General features: G+C 46.2%; 1 protein-coding gene across 1 annotated transcript in view; it reads right to left on the bottom strand.

Annotated features, from left to right (window-relative positions):
* CDH1 (cadherin 1) overlaps positions 1-13,414 on the bottom strand; it is an 84,119-nt gene that overhangs the window by 34,138 nt on the left and 36,567 nt on the right. The window lies entirely within an intron of this gene.

Here is a 13,414-nt window from a genome sequence, read left to right as displayed (position 1 = left end):
CTACTAGCGTGCACATATGTACACTCTCTAAACAAATAAAATCTTAAAAAAAAAAAAAAAAAAGAAAAAACCTTTAAAAACAAATGTGGCTTTGCTTAATCATTTATTCAACCCTCATGAGTATTCCACAAAAGACACTGATCACCCCAAATACATAGTGAGTGCTGACTATGTGCTTATCTAAAGCATCCAGAGGTAATGCCTGCTTACAATCTGCTGGGGGAAGGGAAACTGATCATCTGGGTAGGGGAGATAATGAGTTATCTTCAATCTGATCACGCACAGCAGCGAATAAATGCAGAAGACAGAGAAGGATTATAAAAGAGAGAGAGAGAGAAAAGGACTACTTGGGTGGGGGAATGTTATGACCAATGATTTCAAAACTCTACTTCAAACTTCATAGCTATGGACGTATTAAAACTTAAGAACTACCAATACCCAAAGCTGGAGATGTTGTGGTGAAAAATGTTTACACTAAACATCAGAATCCCCAAGAACTCATTCTACAGGGTTCACCAAGCCAAATGCCAGAAACTGTGCTGAACTCTAGAGACAAGCTTGTCAACAAGACCGACAATGCACCTGCTCTCACTGAGCTTACACTGTTGTGGAAGGTATGAACAATACAGAAATCAATAACTTCAGGTAGTGTTGAGTGACAGATATAAAGGAATTAAAGACAGTGATACAAGAATGATGGGGAGGTGGGGGCCACCTGGGTGGTTCAGTAAGTTAAGCATCTGGCTCTTGATCTCAGCTCAGGTCCTGTTTGTTTGTTTGTTTTTAAGATTTATTTATTTATTTATTTATTTATCTAAGAGAGAGAGTGTGTGGGGGAAGGAGCAGAGGGAGAGGGACAAGCAGACTCTGCGCTGAGCATGGAGCCTGATGTGGGGCTCGATCCCAGGACCCTGAGATCATGACCTGAGACAAAATCAGGAGTTGCATGCTTAACCAAATAAGCCACCCAGGCACCCCTCAGCTCAAGTCTTAATCTCAAGGTCATGAGTTCAAGCCCCATGTCGCACCCCAGGTTGGGCTCCACGCTGAGCATGGCATGTATTTTTTTTAAATTAAAATTAGGGGCGCCTGGGTGGCTCAGTGAGTTCAGGTCATGATCCCAGGGTCCTGGGATCAAGCCCGGCATCCAGCTTTCTGCTCAGCAGGGAGCCTGCTTCCCCCTCTCTCTGCCTGCCTCTCTGCCTATTTGTGATCTCTGTCTGTCAAATAAATAAGTAAAATCTTTTAAAAAATAAATAAATAAAAATTAAAATTAGAAGATGATGATGAAGAAGTGATGGGACAAGGGGATTCAGAAAGGTGTGACTCTTACTGGATGGTGAGCACAGGCCTCCCTCGGTGGAGGTGGCAGAGCGGAGATCTGAAGGGGCAAGTCTTGCAGAAACCTGGCTCAGGGGCCCAAGAGGCAGAGAGAACAGCCAGTTAAAACAGTTTGTTCCCAGGGCACCTGGGTGGCTCAGTGGGTTGAAGCCTCTGCCTTCGGCTCAGGTCAAGATCCCAGGGTCCTGGGACTGAGCCCCACATCGGGCTCTCTGCTCAGCAGGGAGCCTGCTTCTTCCTCTCTCTCTCTCTCTCTCTCTCTCTCTGCCTGCCTCTCAGCCTATTTGTGATCTTTGTCTGTCAAATAAATAAATAAAATCTTTAAAAAAAAAAAAAAGTTTGTTCCGTGAAACTCTCAAGGTGGCCTGTTCTCATCCTTTTCAAATACTTGCCCTTCATTTCTCCAGTGAAATTTCTATTCTGTCCAAGTGATCTTTTATAAAAATTCCTCCTCTTCAATCTATTTTAACACAGCCAGACACTTCTCAATTCATGAGTATGAGGTCTCTGCCAGAAAGTCCTACAACCATCCTCCATACCTGGGTTGCAATTTTCCATTTTTTCCACCAGGGGCCACCCTTGCAAATGTTTCTGAAGCCAACAGCCCCACCCTTGCCAGAGCAGCCAGGGACTGTGGTGACAAGGTGAGCACCACCATCATCATCCCCTTTTGAAGACTGAGGCAAGGAGAGGTTAAGAAATGTGCCTGACATCCGGTAAGCAGGTGAAGGGAAGAGCGGGGACTGGCCCTCAACCTGAGTTACTCAGTGTCATGGTTACAGTCCGCTGCCCTGAAGAGACCCTGTTAGGCCTTGGTTATTTGGAAGAATCGTTTTGCCTCCTAGCTAGAATCCAGGGAAATCTGGGGCCACCTTGTGCTGGAGTTGCTATCTGGCCAAACAAAGAGAGAGTTCACAGGAAGGGAGCTAGATCCTCAAACAATCACCCACCCAACCCTCTCTCCCTGCTGTTTGCAAAAACAAAAATCAAAACCGTGCCTTCACCCCTACCCTCATGTCTAATTCTGGTTTTATTTATTTATTTATTTAAAGATTTTATTTATTTATTTGACAGACAGAGATCACAAGTAGGCAGAGAGGCAGGCAGAGGGCAGGCGGTGCTGAGCAGAGAGCCTGAAGTGGAACTCGATCCCAGGACCCTGAGATCACGACCTGAGCTGAAGGCAGAGGCTTTAACCCACTGAGCCACCCAGGCACCCCTAATTCTGGTTTTATTAACTCACATCGCAAACTTGAAGGGGTGAGGGTGGGTGAGCAGGGGAAGGCTGCAGTAAATGACAGTAAGAGCGACAAGAAGAAAGGGCCGGTCTGAGTCTTGTGGCCAAATAATAAGCCCAGATCCTACCATGTTCTGCTGAGTGCCCTTAAACAACATGTTTAACTTCTCTGGGCCTCAGTCACCATTACTGATGGAGCCGACCTCTTCAGGGTTTTTGTGAAGATTAACAGAGGCAGTGAAGGTGATCACCATTCTGAATGTGGAAGAGCAATGCGAGTAGAAAATGATAATTATTATTCCTGTGCATTTGGGTAGACAAACCTGAAGTATTTGCCACAAGTCAAGTATCTGCTAAACAAGCAGAGAAACCATAAAATGACAAGAGAAGCAAGAAGAAATGCAAAGTCCTTCAAGGATGGGCAGATACTGCCTTTTATGTCAAACATAAGAATTCCATCTCAAACCAGCAAAACAAGATGTTTTTCAAATAACCCTTCCCCCAAACCCATCCCAGCAGAAGCAATGGGGTGAGTCTGGAGGATCTGGGGGCTGTCACATAAACAGGGAGCAAGAGCTGCCCCTGCTTATCACAACAAATTAATTTCTCCCCCCAGCTGGCCCCAGCCCCAATCAGGACAGTGAAAGTTAGGACAGGCAGGACTAGACTTGTCCAGAGGGCGGGAGCCTGAAAAACTGAAAATGGTTTTGCAAATAACTTTGATCCAAGGTGCTTAACCTGTTTGGGGCATCTTGTCTTAATGGTGGCTAAGCCGCGCCCTTTGAGAAATGACAAAGAAGTGTGTGGAACCCTAACTTGAATTTCCAGGTGCTCATTAAGACCCATTATCTTTCTGTGCAACCCGATCCTCTGGGCTGATAAACCAGAAATTACAGGCAAGATGAGGGAATGAATCTCCAGCTCCGGGAAGGCTCTAGGACGCTTGCTTCACCCCTGACAAAGGCCGGGCAGTGTCTCAGAGCCACAGTGACCACTACCACCAGCCTGTGAAGGCGAAGAAGAACAGCAAAGATTTAAAAGGACTGGACATGGGAACTGGGTATATTTTAACGTTTCACAATAAAAAAATTAAACAAAAATAAAACTAGCAAGGAATTAAGTGTTCTTTAAGTCAGGATGATCTCCTTTCCTAAAACCTGTCATTTGGTCACTAGCTCTAGAAACCAATCCCAGTAACAAGAGCTAAGAACCCAGGTGGCCACCTCTAGGTGTGAAACCTTTTTTTTTTCTTAAGCTCTTCCTTATTTGAGATAAAGAACAAGGTGGGGGGGGGGGGGGGGAGGGAGGAGAAGCAGGCTCCCTGCTGAGCAGGGAGCTGATGTGTGGCTGGATCCCACCACCCTGAGATCATGACCTGTGCTGAAGGCAAATGGTTAACCAACTGAGCCCCCCAGGAGCCCCTGAAAATCTTTTCACCACAATAATATCATCACCATCAAAAACCACAGCCTCAACTAATAGCTTCAACTACCTCTGACCTCCTGTTCTCTTAATACATTTGAACATTTGTAGAACATATGTTCCAGGCTCCAATCTAAGCCCTTTACCAGTATTAACTCACTTCACCCCAGACCTCTATGAAGTGGGTACTACCAGTGTTCCCTTTTTACATGTGGGGAAACTGAGGCAGTTCCTAAACTGCAGAGCTGAGATTAAAACCCAGGCAGTCTAAGAATTCTCGCTCCTAAACACTGCCTCACACCACTCCCTGCAAGCCATACCCTTGCACTGAAGCTCTTTAAGTCCAATTCCTCCAGCCACCTCCACTTTCTTTGTCCTAACATACATGCTTGTGAGGGGAGGGGCTGGACCGTCTGGCTCCAAGGTGAGTGTTCTTCACCACTGTTTCCTATTGGCAAAATGGGGATATGCTTCCTAGCAATAATAAAAGGAAACATTTATTAAGGGGGGAAAATGTTTAAAAATATCCCAGAGCAGTAGGGAATTCTACCCACCAGGAGGTTAATGGTAATTAGGGTGGAGGCTGGAGGCGGGAGATTCAGAGTGTGGCTAGTTTTTTTCCCAACATATTTTTCCTTTTTTAATCTTTGTACGTATTATATTGTACATTACGATTAAAGAAAACTTATTTTTAAATGACAAAGATGACTTTTTGAAAGCGTATTTTTTAAATTTTTTTTTAAATTTTATTTATCTATTTGACAGAGATCACAAGTAGACAGAAAGGCAGGCAGAGAGAGAGAGAGAGAGAGAGGACAGGCTCCCTGCTGATGCAGGGCACGATCCCGGGACCTTGGGATCATGACCTGAGCTGAAGGCAGAGGCTTTAACCCACTGAGCCACCCAGATGCTCCTGAAAGTGTATTTTTTAAAGATTTTATTTATTTGAGAGAGAGAGAGAGAACACATGTGGGAGAGGGGCGGAGGGAGAGGGAGAGGCAGACTCCCCGCTGAGCAGGGAGCCCACCATGGGGGGCTCAATCCCAGGACCCTGGATCATGACCGGAGCCAAAGTGAAATGCTTACCCCACTGAGCCACCCAGGCACCCCATGGAGGAGCACATCGTGGAGAGCACACTGGAGAAACACATCATTATTCTTATGCGTTATCATCCTGTTAAGTGCCCTATTTTCTAACTCACTTAGCAGAAATGACTTAAGTTCAAACTAAAAATTAAACCCGAGTTCATGAAAAGCTTTTGGTCCCAGGGCAGGGCTTTGAGTGCTGAGCAACATTCTTTGCTTGCAATTGCCATTGTGGCTCAAACAGTCCTTTTTTAAGGATTCTGTTTCTTCTTCCACCACCCGCCCCCCACCAAACCCCATAGCTGGAATGTGAGTGGGTAGAAACCAGACAGTCTCAAAAGCCTTCATGTGTCTCTGGGAGATGCTGAAATTTAAGAACAGGGACCCACAATCAAAGCCAGCTAACCATAGTTGAGTTATTTGGTAACCAGTGGGATAACCCAGTCTCTTAGCAGCAACTGCTTAAAAGCAGTGTTTTCCCCCCCCCACACACACAAAGGCATGCATTATGGATTATTTCTCTCTTGTTGGAATACATTTCCCACAGCCAACACCATAGAACCCTGCATTTAGATTTATTTCAGGGACAATTTGAACTTGAGCACTCAGCCTTAAGAGAAGGTCGCACACACAAGATCAGAGAGCCTTCTGAGGCTCCTGGGGGTCGTACAGCCACTGCATACCCCAAACCAAGGACTTTGGTTTCTAACTTAAATACTGAAGATAAAAGACAAGAAGTTTAACTTGATGGACAAAAGGAATCCTGGAGAGACAGACATTATCACTTAGCTAGGCAGGAGCTTCTTTTTGCTGGGTAGGAGTGGTGTTTCTAACCACAAAGCCCTAATTCTCCGCGGATACCACCGCCTATAAAATTTCTTTCTAGATTCCATTTTCTTTGATGCCACTGCGTGACTCTGGAACATCCTCCTTTGATGGGTGTCCATGAAATTACTCAACCTTATAGGTTCACTGAGCACCCTGGATCAGCACGCGTGCAAGGACACATACACAGTATGTTTAATAAAGGCGACTAGGGTGCCTGGATGTCTCAGTCAGTTAAGCATCTGCCTTCAGCACAGATCATGACCCCGGGGTCCTGGGATGGGACTCCAGGGTCCTGGGATGGAGCCCCAGGTCGGGCTTCCTGTTCAGCAGTGAGTCCGCTTCATTCTCTTCCTCTGCCCCTCCTCACCACTTGTGCGCTCTCCCTCACCCTGTCTGTCTGTCTGTCTCTCTCTCTCAGATTTTATTTATTTATTTATTTATGAGAGACAGAGAGAGGAAGAGGCAGGGGCAGAGGGAGAAGCAGACTCCCCACTGAGCTGGGGGGCCCAACACCGGGCTCAACCCGGATCATGACTTGAGCTGAAGGCAGATGCCCAACCGACTGAGTCACGCAGGAGCCCATTCTCCCTCACTTTCTTAAATAAATAAATAAAATCTTAAAAAAAGAAAGAAAGAAAGAAAGAAAGAAAGAAAGAAAGAAAGAAAAGGAAAGGATGATCAGGCCCCCAGGCTGGTTACATTCGGGGAAGACTGGGAGTCAAGTTATACTAGGAAGACGATCTTTTCAGCCCTGATAAGTATCTGTATGTGTCCATTTGCTACCAACTAAGCAGCCTGATATTACAACCTAATAGCCACTGGGCCTGGGTGGTAGGAATTTAGCGGCCCTGGCTAATAAATGAAGAAACTGAAGCTCAGAAGTCTCAGTGCTGAGACCTGACCCAGCCACACAGCCACGAGGCGGCAGAGCCTGTGGTGTGAGGCCACTGTCAGGAGTTAACCCCCTTCAGTACTGATAAGCCACCTGTCACTAGTTCCTAACTGAATGGATGCCTGCAAGTTAGTTCCCACAAGGGAACAGGACAGGTGGAGTATCTGTAATAGTAGTAACAAAGCGTCCCTTATCACGATCTCTCTCTCTCTCTCTCACTCACACACACACACACACACACACACTCTCTCTCTCTCTCTCTCACTCTCCCTCTCTGCCCAGTCTCGAGGCCACAGAGAAACAGGGACAGTCAGAGAGCCACGCGAAAGAGGAAGCTAAATTTCAGATCCAAGAATGTTCCGCTGTAGATCACCACATTACAGAAGCTAAAATAAGTCGAAGTTCCTCTCATCAGTCAGCACAAACCTCAAGACATTTTTCTGGGGGAAGGTTAGCAGCTTGCATTTTCCTGGTAGACGAGCAGGACTTGCAGCTGTGTCCACAAAATCTGGGTGATGTGCTCCCCGAGTGCTGTCGGCTGGGGTGCCCACGCCCCACCCAGTCTCCCAGGTTGACAGGCAGCTCCCATGGGATCTCAGGGATGGGAAGTTCACTCTCATGAAGTCTCCCACATCCATTCTCCCAGCCTCCCAATAGGTCTTTACCCAGAACAAATTATACGTGGTCTCACACGTAGATACGGTGTGTCTACACATACACATGATGGAACATTACTCAGTCATCAAAAAGAATGAAGTTTTGTCACCTGCAGTGACACTGGTGGAAAGAGAGTGCATTACGGTAGGAGAATAAGTCAGAGAAAGACAAATACCCTATGACTTCACTCACCTGTGGAATTTAAGAAATGAAACAGATGCACATAGGGGGGGAAAGGGGGAAAAAAGGGAGAAGGCGGCAAAGCAGCAGAGACTACTAACTACAGAGGACAGCTGCTGCAGGGCAGGTGGGGGAGGAGCTAAAAGAGTGAGCTAAAAGGTATTAAGGGGAGCACTTGTGATGAGCACTGGGTGTTATAAGAGATAAATCACTAAGTTCTACTCCTGAAACGACTACTACACTATGTTAACTAATTACAATTTCAATAAAAACTTGAAACAAAACAAATAAACAAATACACGTTTTAAAAAGTGTAGTAAGTGGTCTCTATATTTAATGAACACCCTAAAAACAGACATCAATAATGAACCCCACGTGGGTAGGAAGTTAGGAACCGGCTCCTTCACATGTTTTCCATTAAAACAGGCTATGGGGGCACCAGAGTGGCTTAGTCTGTTAAGCATCTGCCTTTGGCTCAGGTCATGATGCCAGGGTCCTGGGATTGAGTCCTGCATCAGGCTTCCTGCTCGGTGGGGAACCTGCTTCTCCCTCTCTTTCTTTCTTTTTTTTTTTTTTTTTTAATTTTTTTTTTTAAGATTTTATTTATTTGTCAGGGATAGAGGAAGAGAGCGAGCGAGCGAGCACAGGCAGAGAGGCCTGGAGAGGCAGAGGGAGAAGCAGGCTCCCTGCTGAGCAAGGAGCCCGATGTGGGACTCGATCCCAGGACGCTGGGATCATGACCTGAGCCGAAGGCAGCCCCTTAACCAACTGAGCCACCCAGGCGTCCCTCTCCCTCTCTTTTTAACAAACAAATAAATGAATTCTTAAAGGTGAGGGGGGGACAGATTGAAGTCTGGGGTGCCTAGCTGGCTCAGTTAGTTGGCTCAGTTAGTAGAGAATGAGATTTTTTTTTTTAAGATTTTATTTATTTATTTGACAGACAGAGATCACAAGTAGGCAGAGAGGCAGGCAGAAAGAGAGGAGGAAGCAGGCTCTCTGCGACTCGATCCCAGGACCCTGAGATCATGACCTGAGCCAAAGGCAGCGGCTTAACCCACTGAGCCACCCAAGCGCCCGAGAATGAGATTCTTGATCTTGGTGTAAATTTGAGCCTGACACTGGGTGGGAGATTACTTAAAAATAAAATCTTAAAAACAAAACCACAAAAGACTCAGGTGGGGAGCAGGGCATCAGTACAGACAGAAAAGTGAGGTTACAGACCAAGGAAAAATTAGCTGAGGACCTTCGAATGGGTGCTAGCAAGGTTAAAGCGGTGACCCATCACCCTTATTTCTCCCACTTTGTTTTAAGGTGAGTCATGCCGCCCGGGTCACTCTGGAAGTGGAATTTTGTTTCCTACTCACGTTGCTGCCCAGGCTGCTGTGGTGTTTTCTCAGAGAGCAAACACCATGGACGCTGATCAGCATGGCAAAAAACGCCATAAATGGCACATCTGGAGTTGGTAAAAAGCTAGTGCAAATACTTTTATGGTTGCACATTTGTGTGAAGGGGGTCAGACCCAGTCAGGTTCAAATCCAGCTTTGATTCATTCATGCCACTGTAAGCAAGTTACTCTGATCTCCCTTGAACACCCGTTTCCCCATTTTGGAAATGGGGACGTCCTCACCTCCTCGGAGGGATTGTTTCAAGGATTCTCTGTTCAGCAAGTATTTACTAGGCCCTGACTCTTTGCCAGGCCTGATTCTAAGGCCTGGGAAGTAAAGCATTAGACCAAGTAAGGTCCCTGCCCTCAAAGGGCTTCATTCCAGCGAGGAAAAGATAATTACCAAGTTACTAATAAGTACCCTACATGAATCAAAAGTGCTAATACAGAAAAACAAGCAGGTAAGCAAGTTCTAAGGCTTTATGCAGAGCCAGGGTGGAGGGGACAATTTAAGAAAGGGCATTTAGGGAAGGCCTCAAGACCAGGCCTGTGAAAAGATTGTCCCAGTTTCTGGCTGCATGCCAAAGCAAGGCAGGGCGCCGTATGGCAGGGTGGGGGGCAGTCCCGGGAGCCTGCTCAGGCCCTGCACACCTAACACACCTGCGCTGTTCTGGTTCTGAAGACTCAGCCGTGAACACAAAAGAGGACAAGCCCTGTCCTCCCAGGCTGACTGTCCAGTGGAAGGAAAATGACGTTAGCACGGGGCTCCCACACGGCCTGAGCACACAGCACCGGCTCCCACTCCTCCGGTCTAGAAGGGCCAGGGGGCCTCCCCGTTCCCCGCGTCCTTTTGATAATCAAGGCCAGAAAAGAACTCAGGTTTCAGTCTTTTGTCTTCCCAGGCGGGCCCCCACTGGACAGTGCAGCAATGAGCCAGGAAACCTCCCTCGGTTTCCTCTCAACACTCCTGTCCTAATGGGGCTCCAGAGCTCAGCTGGAGAGGCTGGGGCTGCTGCTCCGCTCTAGCCGGAGGAAGAGGGCTTGGCTTCGGTGTTCCAGGGTGAACACTCACCAGCTACAGATCCCGACTCCGCTCACTTCAGAAAGGGAAGCGGGCAAACACTGAACTTCACTCTCACAGGAGCCGGCTGGCAGCTTGCCAGCTGTGAGGTGAGGCAGGGACTTCTCCCCTGACTGAGGGAGGGAAGCCAGTCTGGTTTCATCAAAAAGAACAAAGAGAATCGGAGGGGGGGGGGCAGCCCTCCAGCTCCACACGAGTTTCCTTCTGGCTGTAGGTAACTGTGCAAACACCCAGCCCGCCTGCCCCAATAGTGGGGCGGTAATTGATCATTCACACAGGCCGCAGTCCAGGATGCATTCCTGTGGCCGGCCTGGGCAACTCCAGGAACTGTCTGCTCATCGATTAGAAAGAAAAGGCGCCCCCTCACGCCACAGTCATTGCCATTCTTCCTTTCTGCTGCTTTCCCTGAGGCCAGGGAAGGCCCCATGTTCCAAATTCCAAAGCAGCTGAACCCTTCCTCCCTCTAGCTCCTGCTGACCCCTCACAGGTAAAGGCAGATGACAGGCCTGGGGTGGGGGACCAGATCCTAGGCCTAGGTCCTTAATGCAGCAAGAAGGGTTCCCTTGGTCTTAGCTGCCCACCTGTGCAATAAAACACCTTGACCAAAATATGCCTAACATCATCTCCAACCAGGGTCTAACATGCCCTACACACAGATTCTCTGGGATGTTTTTAGAAATACCAAGGCCTGGGCGTATTTTAAATCTTCCCCGGGTGCTTACAGCACCCAGAGGGAGCTCCCTTTGGGCAAGAAAAGAGATAGAATACGCACTTTTCATTATCACAACAACCAGTTAAGGAAGGATCACTTCCCATGTCATCAGTAAAGGCTCAGAGATACTAAGTGTCTCTCCCAAAGTCACACAGCAAATACAGGTCTAGCTGAACCCTAGGACCACAGTCTTTTTTTTTTTTTTTTTAAGATTTTATTTATTTATTTGAGAGAGAGAGAGAGAGAGACAGTGAGAGAGAGCATGAGCAAGGAGAAGGTCAGAGGGAGAAGCAGACTCCCCATGCAGCTGGGAGCCCGATGCGGGACTCGATCCCAGGACTCCGGGATCATGACCTGAACCGAAGGCAGTCGTCCAACCAACTGAGCCACCCAGGCATCCCATAGGACCACAGTCTTAATCCTTGCATAGTCTTGCTTCTCCACAGCCAAATCTGTTTTGGGACCTCCTCTTTTCTCCATCACTGTCTGACATAGGGTATGGGCAGATGTAGTGAATTCCCTTCCATTTATACTGGGCCATCGGATGCTAACATAATGGGGAAAATGCACACAGCTCACGTTTTCTCAATCACTTTTGGGGAGTTTTCTTGTTTTGTTTTGTTTTTAAACATTTTATTCGTTTATTTATTTGAGAGAGAGCATGAGCCGGGGAGGTGCAGAGGGAGAGGCAGACACCATGCTGAGCACAAGGCCATGCAGGGCTGGATCCCACCACCCTAAGATCATCGAAATCAAGAGATGGACGCTTAACTGACTGAGCCACCCAGGCACCCCTCTTCAGTCACATTTTCTATCCTCTCCCCAAATCCTAGTTGTTGTTGTTTTTTTATTTTCAAAAGCAGCACCTTATATCCCTCAGATGAAGAAATTAACTGAACACACATGATGTCACAGCATTATTCATAATAGCCAAAAGCGGAAACAACCTCAACTGACGGATGAATCAAATGTAACCTATCAGGGGCCTGTTTGTGTTCCCTCTCTCGCTGTCTCGCTCTCTGTCAAATAAATAAATAAATAAAATCTTTAAAAAAAAATGTAGTCTATCCCTGTAAGACAGTATCATTCAGCAATAAAAAGAAATGAATTACAGATCCATGCTACATCACGGATGAACCTGAAAACGTCTCACTGAGAGAGAGAAGCCAATCATAAAAGCCTATGTTTTGTATGGTTCAATTTATACGAAATGCACAGAGTGAGTATAGCTATAGACCAAAAATCAGTTAGTGGCTGCCTAAGACTGGTCTGGGGGTAAAGACAATTGAGAGGTGACAGCCATGGGTGAGAGATTTCTCTTTGGGATGATGAAAATGTTTTAAAATGATCTGTGATTGCACAACTGTGACTATATTGAAAAGCCACTGAAGCCTACACTTGACTTTTTTTAATCCTACACTTTAAATGGGTGTAATATATGATCTGAGAAGTATATCTCAATAAAAACTTTTAATTTAAAAAAAAAAAAAGGACAAGCCAAAAGCACAAAGCCCTCAGGGTCTCATCCATACAGAGAAGACAAAGACACTCTCTATGCTTGTAATGTATCCCTCAGACTCTGTTCTATACTCCTCTCCTAATTCATTTATGTGCCCTGTCCTGCAATCCCGATAGCCTGTTTTTTCTAAAATTAAAGTACGGGAGTGCCTGGCTAGCTTAGTCAAAAAAGCATGCAAGTCTTGATCTTGAGGTCATGAGTTTGAGCCCCATGTTGGGTGTAGTAGAGATGACTTAAATAAAAACTTAAAAAATGAAATAAAATTAGGGTATGGACACTACTATTATTTTTAAGAACCTTCTTTCCTAACTTTCTTCTTTCTCTCCATTTACCCATTTAAAAAAAAAATTAACCTATGCATGGTATAACTACTCTGCAACAAAAGGGAACAACACACTACCAAGGGCAAAAGCATGATGAACCTTAAAAGCATTACACTTGGGACACCTGGGTGGCTTAGTCGTTAAGCATCTGCCTTCGGCTCAGGTCATGATCCCAGGGTCCTGGGATCGGGCCCTGTATCAGGCTCCCTGCTCAATGGGGACCGTGCTTCTTCCTCTCCCACTCCCCCTGCTTGTGTTCCCTCTCTCGCTGTCTCTGCCAAATAAATGAATAAAATTTAAAAAAAAAAAAAAAAAAAAGGGCTTTACACTCAGTGAAAGAAAAAGACCAAAGACTCGAGAAGATCACCAGCCGTGGAGATCCAGACTCAGTTAGTTTGGGGCATGGCATTAAAGAAATTTAAGAAAGAAATTAAAATTTCATTATTATATGAAAATCCTAGAATATAGGAGAAACCAAGCAGATCAGTGGCTGTCTAATGCTGGGGGTGGGGAGTGGATTGCAGTGATGCCCCACAGCTGGGTACATTTATAAAAATTACCTCCCTGTACACTTGCAGTGGTAAACTGCATGGTATGCAAATTACATTTGCATGAACCTGCAACAAAAATAAGTTACTTGGGTCTCCTCTGGGTCAAAGTCCCATGATTCAAAAAAGATGCAATCCATGCATCCAATAATGCCAAGGTCATAGTCACAAAAAAGTGGGGAGGGAAAAGAGAAGCCATAAATA

The sequence above is a fragment of the Mustela nigripes genome, chromosome 17, assembly GCF_022355385.1.
Source record: "Mustela nigripes isolate SB6536 chromosome 17, MUSNIG.SB6536, whole genome shotgun sequence".
Taxonomy (NCBI): Eukaryota; Metazoa; Chordata; class Mammalia; order Carnivora; family Mustelidae; genus Mustela; species Mustela nigripes.
This window is presented reverse-complemented; position numbering and strand designations above follow the sequence as displayed.